This window comes from Mastomys coucha, unplaced genomic scaffold (genome assembly GCF_008632895.1).
Source record: "Mastomys coucha isolate ucsf_1 unplaced genomic scaffold, UCSF_Mcou_1 pScaffold19, whole genome shotgun sequence".
Lineage (NCBI taxonomy): Eukaryota > Metazoa > Chordata > Mammalia > Rodentia > Muridae > Mastomys > Mastomys coucha.
The window spans coordinates 8256759-8269629 of NW_022196901.1; the positions used below are offsets into that span (position 1 = coordinate 8256759).

At 34.7% G+C, this 12871-nt stretch overlaps 1 long non-coding RNA gene across 1 annotated transcript in view; it reads right to left on the reverse strand.

Annotated features, from left to right (window-relative positions):
* Positions 1-2510: 2510 nt before the first annotated feature.
* LOC116097399 overlaps positions 2511-12871 on the reverse strand; it is a 77090-nt gene continuing 66729 nt past the window's right edge. The window contains exons 2-3 of the long non-coding RNA XR_004121400.1: positions 6269-6394; positions 2511-2567 (exon numbers count right to left, since the gene is read on the reverse strand). This is a non-coding gene — a long non-coding RNA (uncharacterized LOC116097399). The remainder of the gene's footprint in view (positions 2568-6268; positions 6395-12871) is intronic.

Sequence of the window (12871 nt, forward strand, 5' to 3'; positions counted from 1 at the left end):
AGGTCCTAGAGCTAAGAGAGTAAGTCACAATATTTCTATCCCTGACCTATAAGCTATATACAAATGATAACTACTTGCAGTTGAAAAATTAGTTTTCTCCATAAGAGTTTTATTGTGGAAAGAACCAATTCTGAAGAGCAGACTGCATGCCCCTCAGGTGAATAACACAAAATAAACTCTAGGTCATCTCTGAAGATTTTTTTCTCATAATATCATGTTGGGATTTAAAAATAAAACATTTTTAATGTTACTTTGTGCGTGTATTATGGCATTTGGTTTTGTGTTCTTATGGTACACCTTTGAATGTGAGCACATGTGTTTCTGCATCTATGTGCATTTCTCATGCTTTCTTTTTCTTTTACTCTGTCTTCTGTTTCTTTTGTTCTATCCTAATTTTCTTCTTTTGGTTTTATCATATTTTATTTAATTATTCTGTAGATATCTGTTTTCTAAGGAGAGACACAGAGGGTGGGAATCTACATGGGAGTGGAATTGGAGAGGAACTGGGAGGCATTGAAGAGTGGCAACTTTAAGCAGAATGCATTATATGAAATAATTATTTCATATAATAAATATGATAATAACTCTCACAGATGGAAAATGTGCTAAGGTATATATTTCCATGTCTTTGATTTTTCTTCAATAACCAAATATTTTAAGAATGTTTATAAATTACAAAGACAGAGGGTGATTTAAGGGTACTAACAAAAAGCTAATTTATTCCACATAGTTAAAAATAAATATTATTTTTAGTACAAGAAAAATAAAGAGATACTTTTAAAAGGTATATTTTATGGCAAAACAGTCACATTTAAAACTTGAATCCATAAATGAAGAAGTAAAAAGACTAAAACTAACTGCCATTACCTACACAAGACCTCCATAAGAACATCCCAGAAGGGTCTCCAGAGACTCAACCCCTAGCAGCAGATCTACTAGATGTTGGGAATGTAGAGTAAGTTTGGTTGGGAGTGTGTCCAATGATAGGGTACTTATGTCCCTATAGATGACCCTACATCCATGTTCATTTGAGCAGCACTGACTGAACTCAGTGCATTATTTTAAAAATAAAAGAGAACATACAATTGGAAATGACCTATGTTGACTCAAGAGTACTGGGAAGTGTGGAGTATGATCAACATACATTGTATACATGCACTCAGTTTTCAAAGAATAATTAAATGTTAGTTTTTATTGCTACCATGCCTAACTAAAATGAGTGTTAAAATAATCTCTTAATTACTTTAATAGATTTTAAATGTAACCTGTTAAAGAACGGGCTGTTTTCCTCTCTCCCCAAGCTCCCAGAATAACAAATCAGACTTATAATATATACTTACAAATACCTAGGTGATATAGCTAGGCTTCTTACCCAACTACTTAATAAGTTCACATAACCCATTATTACCAATCTACATTCTGCCACATGGCTGGCTACCTCTGTAATCGGTTTTATTGGCAGGGTGATTTTATTATTTCAACTGATTTTGTTTCAATTTGGGTTTTGTTCTAGGTAGGTTGGTATACATACTATGAGTCTTTGGTGATAATGTGCATTTAAGAGATAAATTATTTGTGGTACTAATAATTTTCAGAAAGATTGTTATGTCAGAGAAAATGTTGAGAAGTCAAAAATGTCAATGTTCATTGCTTACAATATAAATATTTACTAAATTAAATTAAAAGTTAAATAAAGTCAATTTAATCTTTAGCATGCTCATTATTTAAATGCAAGTGAATGCTGTAACTTTAGATCCAAATACAAAATAATCTGTATATATTTATGTCATTACATATTATATAAGTATACAAAAAGTTGGGTCAAACAGGATAAATCCTATATATTTATATGAATTTATTATAAGAATAAGTTATAAAAATAAAAAATATGAAAGTCTTAAAACATTTTTTCTCTACCCATACAGGCCATGTTAAAACTAGATGTGTGTCTAGCCACCTACTCTAAGTGTTGATCATCTAAGACATAATTTAGGTGTTATTTACTGAAAATATTCCATCTGTTGGAAGATTCAGACTATGTGGAATAAATTAGCTTTTTCTTTAGCACCCTTAAGTCACCCTCTGTGTTTGTGATTTATAAACATTCTTAAAATATTTGGTTATTGAAGAAAAAAAATCAAAGATATGGAAATATATACTTTGGCACATTTTCCATCTGGGAGAGTTATAATTTTCACAGACCAACAGAAAGCCAGCATTTATGTATCACTTGAAGAATGTCTCTGACACTGACAAACTTTAGGTCACTCATAAACCACCAAATACATATATGAACGTCAATGTCTTAGTACCACAAACCATGACAAATGTGCTGTCCTTTAACTTTACTTTGGTTTCAAAACATCTTATCATACATACCGAAACATATCAGAGCTTGTATCTTGTCAATGAGTTTAATTTCCATGTTACCATTTTGAAAGTGTATTTGTTTGCTTTTGTTGGTTTTTCAGATGTTTCGAAATTCAACTTTTGAAATAAAAGAAGTGAAAAAAAAACGGTGGTGGCATTTTAGAGTGATTCTTCTCAGTTTTGTTCTTGCAGTGATACTGAAAATAGACAAAAATTAAACCAAGGACTATGGTACATGTTGCTGGGAAAACTAGTATTCCTAAAGTTTAACAGAGTAATGATAATTGATTGTGTATTGAATGTAATTTATCCTTGATGGTGATTAAAAAAATAAAATGTATCTAAGAGATTAAAATAATGTACTTATCACTGCACAGCATTCTTAAATGAGATCTTATAGATTTATTGAAAGATCTCATTTATGATCTACTTAGTGGTTAATTAAATTTTTTCAAAATCTAGAATCATATAAGCAAATGTAGGTTAAACTTCCCCTCATAGGAAATTTGGATATCAGAGCTATATTTCAAATACAACTGGTGATTTCAGGGAATACTGTTAATGGGAGCGACTTCATTCATTTCAGGAAAGAGTGGTTTGGTCAGCTTTAAGTAGAGACCAACAGAGCTAGGTTGGGAGTGGGTTTTGGCCAGCAGTTTGGCTGCAGGAATCAGCAAGATGTCGGGTCCACATGGGGCTGGCCATGGGGTTGGGTGAGAATGCCAATTCTGGTGCATGGCCGGATTTAGTGTGGTTCATTTTTTAAAACTACATGCTACAGTTGTTTGTCAACAAACTAAGAAGGATTCAGCTAACCACTTCATAATATGTCTGGATTAAATGAGATAATTAATCTCAAGCATTAGGATTATGCTTGGTATTTAGAAAGATTCTTAGATTTAAGATTAGAGGTGCTACTCTAAGTTCTCCTTTTATATTACAAAAATCAGAGTAGATATCTTTCCCTTATTGATAATTCCAGTGTGTACATCATCACAATTTTGTGTATACATTTCTTAATATATAATTTGTACTTAAATCTGTAGATAAGCAACAGATATATTTTTTACTCTATATGATGTGATATACCTCACATTAGAATTTGCTAAAACAATTGTGAATAATAAAGAGAAGTCTAAAGATCTTTTGAGTTTTCTTAGTTTCAAGCATGCTGACATATTCAGTGAGTAATAAGCAGCTAGTAGTTCAATGAAATCCTTCATCCTGAAGTTTCAGATTCATAGGAAGTATGGAGCAGTTAAGTATGTGCTTTTAGGAGGACTCTTAGCATTTTCCCTTTTGTGCTTTCATTGGGCCATTTGAAGACTAGCCTGAAAATCCTAAACATAAATTCAATCTTTCACTTATATTTAATGAGTATTACATTGCTTCCAGTGACTTAAAAAAAAAAAGTGACTCCTCACATGCTACAGGAAAATTCTTAATGCATGGAGCTACCAAAATAAAATAGTCCCATTACTACATGGCAAATTTATTACCAACTTTATGTTTTTAATAATGAGCATCATCAAAATGTCTAACATACATAGACTGTATCTAATCCAACTCTGGAAGGAAAATAAATTTCTGTCTAAAACCATTAGACACTAACATGGGACTCATTAACAATATCAAAATTTTTCATTACCATGCACTTTGAAAACAAAGGTTGCCAGCTTTTGTTTTTATTTTTAGTCTTTGAAATAAAATGCTCTGCTTTTGAAGAAGTTACCCTGAGAATTATTTTGTTTCAACCATGTAATAAAAGATAAAATGTTAAATTAACTGACCCATCCTCATGTAAGCCTTTCCAATTGAAACATGAAAGGAGGATAAAGCCAAACTGGAGTGTTCATGATTATGGATAAGAAAAATACAGGCGCATAAGTTCTACTAGAGGCAGAATAAATCTTCTTCTGGATGATGACTTGAAGGAATCCGGCTTTTCTTAACCTCAAAAGAAGCCCACGATATGTTAGTAAACTTATATTCTGTAGTGACACACTGCCTTGCCATAGGTTAACCTACCCTGCTTTAGTCTTGAAGGATTTATTGCATTCTGGTCTACTGATCTAAAAGCCAGAGAGAGGACAGATGTGCTGGTGGTCAGGTCCTGGAGAAATATTCCACCTAACAATGAAGCAGGGTAAAGCAAGTTTTCTGCTTTCAGAACACAAGTGTATGCCCTCAATACACTTTTTGCAATAAAATTACATTATCATAGACTCTAACATGCATATTTGACAAAAAAAGCTATCTTAAGGTGAGTAAAGTTGGTCAAAGGGTACAAAGTTTCATTTAGTCTGTAAGTTTTTGAGCTTTATTGCACTGTACAGGAACCTAGTTGATAATAGTATATAGTATAATTCAAAACTCTTCAGAGTAAATTTAAATTTCTTACCACACACAGAAAAGGAAATCTATGGATAGGCAAATTATTAATTAGCTTGATTTAAACACTTTATATCCTATATATTTATTAAAACACAACATTGATACCTACAATTATGAAAAGACTTGTGGATTTAAAATAATATTAATGTAGAAATTCCCTATGGCCTATTGCTTTTCTCAGCTTAGGTTCCTTTGGATTCTGGATCAGTGTCTATGTGTCTTCTTGACCCTGGCCACCTTCACACTTCATTTTGAGTACTCTTTGATATGCCATCTTTGAGTCCATGTTCTCCCTGCTACTGAATCTTCTAGACCGTGGCCTCTCTGATAATGTATTCAGATCCTGGGCTTCTTGACACTTCGTCTTTGAGATACTTTTCGCCGTGGTCCTGCATATTCTAGACCCTGGCCTCCCTGGCACTGTAACTTGTAGACCATGGTCTCCATGGCAATAGAGCTTCTAGACCTTGGCCACCCTGGCAGTATGACTTCTAGACCCTGGCCCCTGTGGCACTCCTCTCTTTAGCCCATAGTAACTCTCCCCTCTCTTCCTTCTTTTCTGCATTTCCCCTCATGTCACAGGGCTGCCTCTGTCCTGATCTCTGTGAAATCTTGTACCTTTTTACATGTTGTGCATCCTTTTTGTTTTCAGACAGAGCTTTTGTCCCTCCTTATACACTCCAATTAGCACTTATCCACTCTGTCTCTTTCTCCTGGATCCCTAATCCCATCTTACATTGGGTAGACAGAAAACTTTCTTCCTTTTGTTTTCTGATATATGTTGCTTGGGGATTTGGTGGTGGTGGTGGTGGTATAATATCTGGTTTTGTTTTACTTTTCATCTGTAACTTTTTTAGAAAATTCTAACCAAATATCATTCAAATAGTGTAAAGTTTTAAGTGCAATTTTTTTTTAATAAAATGAAGTAACTGTTATCAATGGCATGTTCAGAATACTTTCTTTTTGTTCCTTTCTCTCCCCATTCCCCTCTCCATTACTTGCCTCTTGATGTTCACTTTCCTACCTCCAATAGTTCTGCTTTTTATGTGACACACATTCTGTCATCCTTTGTGTTCTTCTCCCCTGTCTCTTAAGGCCTCTTTTCTTTCTTATGGTGCTTTTTAGTTTTTGACTCATAGTTAATCCTACCTGTATGCATATTTACATGCATGCATAAAGTTAAAATGGAGGAGAGTTATAAGAGAAAAAATGCATGCAATCTGATATATTTATTGTGAATTTATAAGGAGAAATGCATAGCACTTAAAAGTGGTTCTCCTAAAGTTTCATATCATGTAGTCTTACTGTCCATGCTTCTCTAAGGGCCTTCTTTCACCTAGCAATGTGCCTTCCTTTTATGGTCTTAGATTCTTGAGCTTTCATCCATCTTCAGTGATATTCCTAAATGTATTACTCAATATCACAGAGACAATATAGTGGGAAGAGCATCATACTTTCTGTTTTTATCACCAATATGATATCCATTGGCTTCCCTCATTCTTACCTTCTTATTCACCGATGCCTTGGAAAAGAATGTCCATTTTGGAAGATACTCTGGATGGGCAGTATTTAGCTGGAGACTTGAGGGAATAAAAGCTGGGAAATGTTTGAAAATCCAGAGATGGGGATTCTGTGAAGAACACCAAACAAAACAATCATGAACCAAAACTAACTAAATGAATAAGACCTAATTCCATGATACTATCTGTGCCATGGCATCATGAGGATGGAAATAAATAGCTAAAGGTAGGGAAAACATCAGTATATAATATAGCCATGGAAGACCAAATGCTAATAAGAAGTTTAGCATTCGGTGTAATGAAGAAGGAAGAAATTGAAGCATTTCAGAAGTCAATTATTCTATTTCTTCCTCCTCCTCCTCCTCCTCCTCCTCCTCATCATCATCATCATCATCATCATCATTAATTTTATGTGTATGTCTGTATAGCTTCCTGAGTTTATCTATACCACACATATGCAAGTAAACCCCACATGAAAAGAGAGCATAAGAACCCCTGAAACTAGAATTACAGATGGCTCTGAGTTTTCTGAGATACATGATGGAAATTGACCATAGTCCTTTGCAAAATCAGCCAGTGTTTTGAACTTCTGAGGTTAGCCATTTTTTCAGCTCATTTTAATAAGATCACTTGACCCATGTGAATTTTATATGCAGGTGTACCCTGGGCAAACCTAGTAAGTCTTGTCTCAAAAATACAGAAACCACTACGGATATTGTCCAGTTGTAGGTTGCCCAAAATTCAACTATTTCCTGCACACACAAAAACATAATGATAAAAATAAACAAGTTGAAGACTACAAAGGAAGAAATAAGAGTAACCCATGCAAGTAAACAGTGGCCTGATCATGAGGGAAGCCTGATCATGAGGGAAGCCTGATCATGAGGGAAGCCTGATCATGATGGAAGCCTGATGATGATGGAAGCCTGATGATGATGGAAGCCTGATCATGATGGAAGCCTGATCATGATGGAAGCCTGATCATGAGGGAAGCCTGATGATGATGGAAGCCTGATCATGAGGGAAGCCTGATCATGATGGAAGCCTGATGATGATGGAAGCCTGATGATGATGGAAGCCTGATCATGAGGGAAGCCTGATCATGATGGAAGTGGCAGAAGAGGTAGAGAAAAGTCAGTTGATGTGAGATATAATTTTGAAATATATCTTAGAAAGTTTAGTAGGATAATTAATGATGAACACACAAAGAAGCCAGATGGAGATAACCACTGCTTTTGATTTAAACAGCTGGATGGTACCATTTTCTAACTGTAGTGGAGGTACATCTAGTCTGTGTTTGGCATAAAACCTAAAAAATTTCTTTTGATTTATTGATGATATCTTGATAATTTTAAATGTTTAATCTTTTTCAGTATTAAAACCAGACAGAATATAAACAATTACTTAATCTAGTGCTTAGTCTCTTTATCCTCCTCTTCCTCCTCATCCTTCTCCTCTTCTCACTCTATTCTGTTTCCCTTTCACACTGTGGCATATGATGCCACCATTTCACAAACATTATTGCAATAATTACTGTACCAAATTTACTCTCAATGTGTGATTCTTGGTGTAGCAGTATTGACATCACTCAAGATTGAAAACTAAAATTGCCAAGCCCTACCTGAAATGGAAACGTAAAGGTGTTTTGGAGAGTCAGTTGTGTTGGATGATGTTTTGCTAGGGCAAAGACAATAAGGAGTGTTTTCTTGAAGTAGACAGAGATGATAAAGTAAAGCATACTCCTGAAGGAACATTTAACTGAAGAAGATGCAGGAGAGAGGATGTTTTGCTAAAGCAAACATGTAAAAGGACTTTAAAAGAAAATAAAAGATTTGAGTTGTCTTTTCTGAGGATGGTGCCTGTGGCAGTTTCAAATGACAGACTTGTTATAGACACAGTGTCACTTATAGTCTGTATCCTACATGGCAGCAATAGTACAATCCTCATGCTCTCATCATTTACACTCTAAACTCATTTGTTTGATGAGTATCATTCTTGTTCAGTCTTTCCCTTATCTCCAAAATCACCTTCTGGATGTTCATTTGTGTACTATATCTTTATCACTCCTACAATTTTGGTGATGCTCTTACTTTTCATGAAGGTTTATTCTTTCATTAGTATTTTGTGCACATTAGGCTATTAGTTTACTAGATGTCTATATATGTTTAAATGACTTATTCAACATAATTGAGTATGTTTCTTTATCATGCTTTTGCATGTGTTAAAAGTTTCAAAATCTATCCCTGCCCAATATTCTGTACTCTAAGAAGAAATGAATAAGTCCATACAACTAGGGGGACAATCTAACCTGAACTTAGTGGCAATTCTTCATTGGGTTTAAAACAGATTCCTTGTTTCTTAAGTCCTTTAGTGACAGAATCAATGGACTTATGAGAACTTGGGCTAAGACAAGTTCAAATAAAAATTGCTACATCTGACAGCAGATGATCATATCCTTCTTTGTTTTTATTCTCAATCTGGATGCAGTTGAACTTTTAAGAATTCTCTGGATAACTATTTCATTTCTCCTCCTAACACAAAGCAAGTAATTATTTTAAAATTCAACATTCTCATTTTTATATGCTTTCATCTGCATAAATTATTTTTATTACTTGGAATGAATTGTCTTCTTTGATGTAACTAACCCAAATATAAAACTTTATTTAACTAATACTTATTTTGCCAATTGTATTAAGTCCTCATTGTTGCAACTAGAAATATAGTAGAGAATAAAATGTGTTCAAAACACGGCACATGTGAATACATAAGAGAACTTAGCTTTGTAAGAGAAGATAAAATATTTAAGCATGATAAATATGTACACATGTCAGGTTATAATAAGTACCATAAGACATCAAAACAAAGCAGTTAAAGAGAAGGCTGCATAGTACCTAGCTACTGGGAAGCCCAGCATAATCCTTTAAAATAATACTTCCTATAAGAAGACATGTAAGCAATGATGTAGGAGAGGAGAGAAGAAATAGAAGACGTAAACCTGGCTTGCACAGAATCAGCAGCATGGAAGACATTATTGCCAGAAGAGCTGACAAGTAGAACCAGAGATGATGTGAACTTACAGCTATCATGTGAGCTGATTGTACTGTGGACAAATATACAAATTTATCTTTTGGAAAAACCTCAAAGCTCACAATGTATGTAGGAATTCTATAATCTTGCTCCCTATTTGAAAGGACAATTATAATGTTGTTTTACAAATATATTATAAAAAGGCAGAAATAGAAAAGGGCTGGAATAAGAACAGATTTAGTGGCCAAAGGTAGGATGGTCGCAGTGGAGTTAATGATATGTAAAATATTTAGATAGGTTTTAAAATGAGGAGCTAATGACATTTATGGATGTTCTAGATTCAAAGAAGATTGGTGTCAGGATTTTATCAAAGTCTTAAATCAAAGTATTTTTATACAGGCAAATGTAACTAGATATAAAAGAATGTGGGTAGAACAAGCATTGGCAGAAAGATACTGACTTTTGATTTTGTTTGAAATATTTGTCAGAAAGTGTAGGAGAATTGCTTAATATATGACTAGAGCTAAAACAAAATGTGTAAACTAGAGAAAAATATAGGGAGTCATTGATATATACTGTTTTTTGAAAATACCAGACTGGATATGCGTATTAAGGAAATTGCTTATATGGAGAGTTATGGAGAGTAGAATTGCATAGTAAGATATTCCATTTGAAAACTCCATTAGAGAATGCAAATATTCATCAAAGGGGGAGGAGTAATATCTAGTAAGGGAAGAGGGAGCCACGAGAACTCAGTGAAGCAGAGGAATGATTGGGACAATGTGGTATGGTAAAAGGGGAGATCACATGTACCAAACGGGACTTTTTGTAAATGAAATCTCTTTCCTATCACTACATAACAAATGTATGTTAACATAACTGTCACGTTATTTTTTACTTCTCGTTTGTCAATATTGAGTCTAATATTTTTATCCCTGTGACTTGACAATTTGTGTGATGTTTTTTAATGAGGTGCACTTCTTGTTTGGTTCCCATATATTTGCTGTGTATCATGTGCTTATTTAACTCACACAACCAATGAAAACTAAACTTTTTTTTCTGGTTGATATTGAGGCTAACCTGCATTTATAAGTCTTTTATAGCCAGCCATTGTTATCTTCCCACTAAGCATCTATTCTGTAAAATTCATTTAATTTAGGAAACTGCCAATAAGAAAATAAAATGGCTTCAGGAAATTTAGGAAATATTTAAAAGTTGTCTTTGAAAATTAATCTGGAGTTTATGCAAATAAGTCTAATTAATTCAATGATTGTTCCTTATTGGTAACATTGTTATATTATATATTACAAAGTAATAAACACAAAGACAGAAAAAGTCATACTTATGCATTCTAGACTTTCAAATTCCCAGAAATATACTCCTGAAAAAATATATACATAAAAAATAAATTTATGATAAAACAGAAAAAAAGCCTATAATAACTTTTTAAAGTTTTCACAAGATTCTGACATGCTGAAAAATAACTGAAGTCTTAGTAATTCTATTCCTGCTTCCTTGTTTTTTACCTACTGGTTTATGTAGTCATCATTGTGAAAAATGAGCTGAGACGAACTGTTGGTTTTACTGTACCATTTATGGTATTAGAATTTCTACTGGCATTTTTTTTTTTGCTAGAAATCATGAATGATTCTGCAAAAAACTTTTTCTTCATTAGCCATCTCCATATAAAGTACATTAAATATATTTTGTGTAAATGAAAGTATAAAGTTCATCTGCCAAAATGTTTTCCCAAACTGACGAATCCTTATATAGTGAAAGCTGTTGTTAGCTTATGTACTACAATAAGAAGTCTCAAAATATGATAGGCTTGCAACAACATTCAATAATCTTGGATACTGTAGTATGTATAATGTGAAGCTCTGTTTCATATGGTGGGCTTCAGAATTCAAGCCAGGACATGAGCTTCCATAGGCAAAGGAATGATCATAACAAAGTGTGTGTGTGTGTGTGTGTGTGTGTGTGTGTTTGTGAACAAAGTGTGTGTGTGAACAAAGTGTGTGTGTGTGTGTGAACAATGATCTTCATACTTCATTGACTAAACTAGACTGCTTACAGTGGCCTCTCAAGGGTGATGATGGCATTTCTAGCATGTGGTTTAACAGGTGGAAATGAATAATATCTTACAGCAAAAGTGAAAGCGAACAGCAGCTGAGACATGATGATATGCTTTCCTCCCTTGACCAGAGATTCTGCTTCAAACACTTTCCATTTCATAAGAAAACATGCAATTCCTTTCCAGTCGTGTAATCAGTCTAAACCTTGATTTTGAGTACTGTTTTCTAATCTGTATTTTCACCCTTCAATTTGGAAGATTTATTCCATTAACTGAGTATTAATTCCAGGTAGAAATATCTGACCTATTTATGAAATAAAAAGACTTCCCTAACATGTGGAAAATAAGTAGCCTACAGGACAAAATATCTTGGAGAGACTTGCACGACCAGCATGGATGAGACTGGATGGTCTTCTGAGACCATCTTCCTGCTGGTAGATTGTTGACAACCATCTTCAATGGGATCTATGGCTACAATTTGTTTTTGAATTACCAATTTGTCTCTCAATATGAACACTTCTGAAGTAGAAAGAGTACTGGTGCGACTACCTCTATACATATTCCTGAGGCTTCTGCAATCATCAGCACATGAGCTAGCACTGGCCATATTCATGCAAAAATTTACTTAGGTGGAAAAAAACAGATGTATCTATAGAATGAATAACAAAGTCATTCTATGCAACTAGGCTTTGGAGAGCAAGGAAAATCCAAGCTAAATCTCAGGGGCAGAATTTTCAGAATTTTGCCACTGTGCGATGACTATTTCTACAGGAATCCACTGTAGACATGTAGTGTTACATTTCTCATGTCTTGTTCCTTCTTTTTCCACAGAAAATCTATGTGTCTTTAAACTGGCATGTAAAATTTTGTGCCTAAGGAAGATGCTCCATGGGAAAATAAGGTAATTATTAAATGATAGAATTAATTCAGGTAAAAAGAATCCAGACTTGCTCATAGCAGCCACACCGGTCTACATATTATAAAGAGTTCATGATGAGAGTTGAGAAGATCTACATCCATTATCACTAAAGAAAAAGCTTAAGAGGATCCTCTCAGCTTCCGAGTGACAGAGGAGGATCAGCGTCCTTCTCTGCCCCTTCCCTGCAAGTGGAGGGCCTACCTCCAGGGAACACCTTAAGCCAAAGACTCGGGCGAGAGCCACCATTTTCTCTCTGGTGAGTTTCTAAGAGCAGAGCAGCCAGCTTGGAGAAACAGGCCCCACGAGTCGCAGGGCACTTGCAGGGCGGCAGGGACAGGACAAGTTCTAGCCAGAGACACTAAGCTGGTGGGATTGCAAACTGGTACAACCACTCTGGAAATCAGTTTGGCGGTTCCTCCAGAAATTGGACATAGTACTACCAGAGGACCCGGCCATACCACTCCTGGGCATATACCCAGAAGATGCTCCAACATGTAATGACACATGCTCCACCATGTTCATAGCAGCCTTATTTATAATAGCCAGAAACTAGAAACAACCCAGATG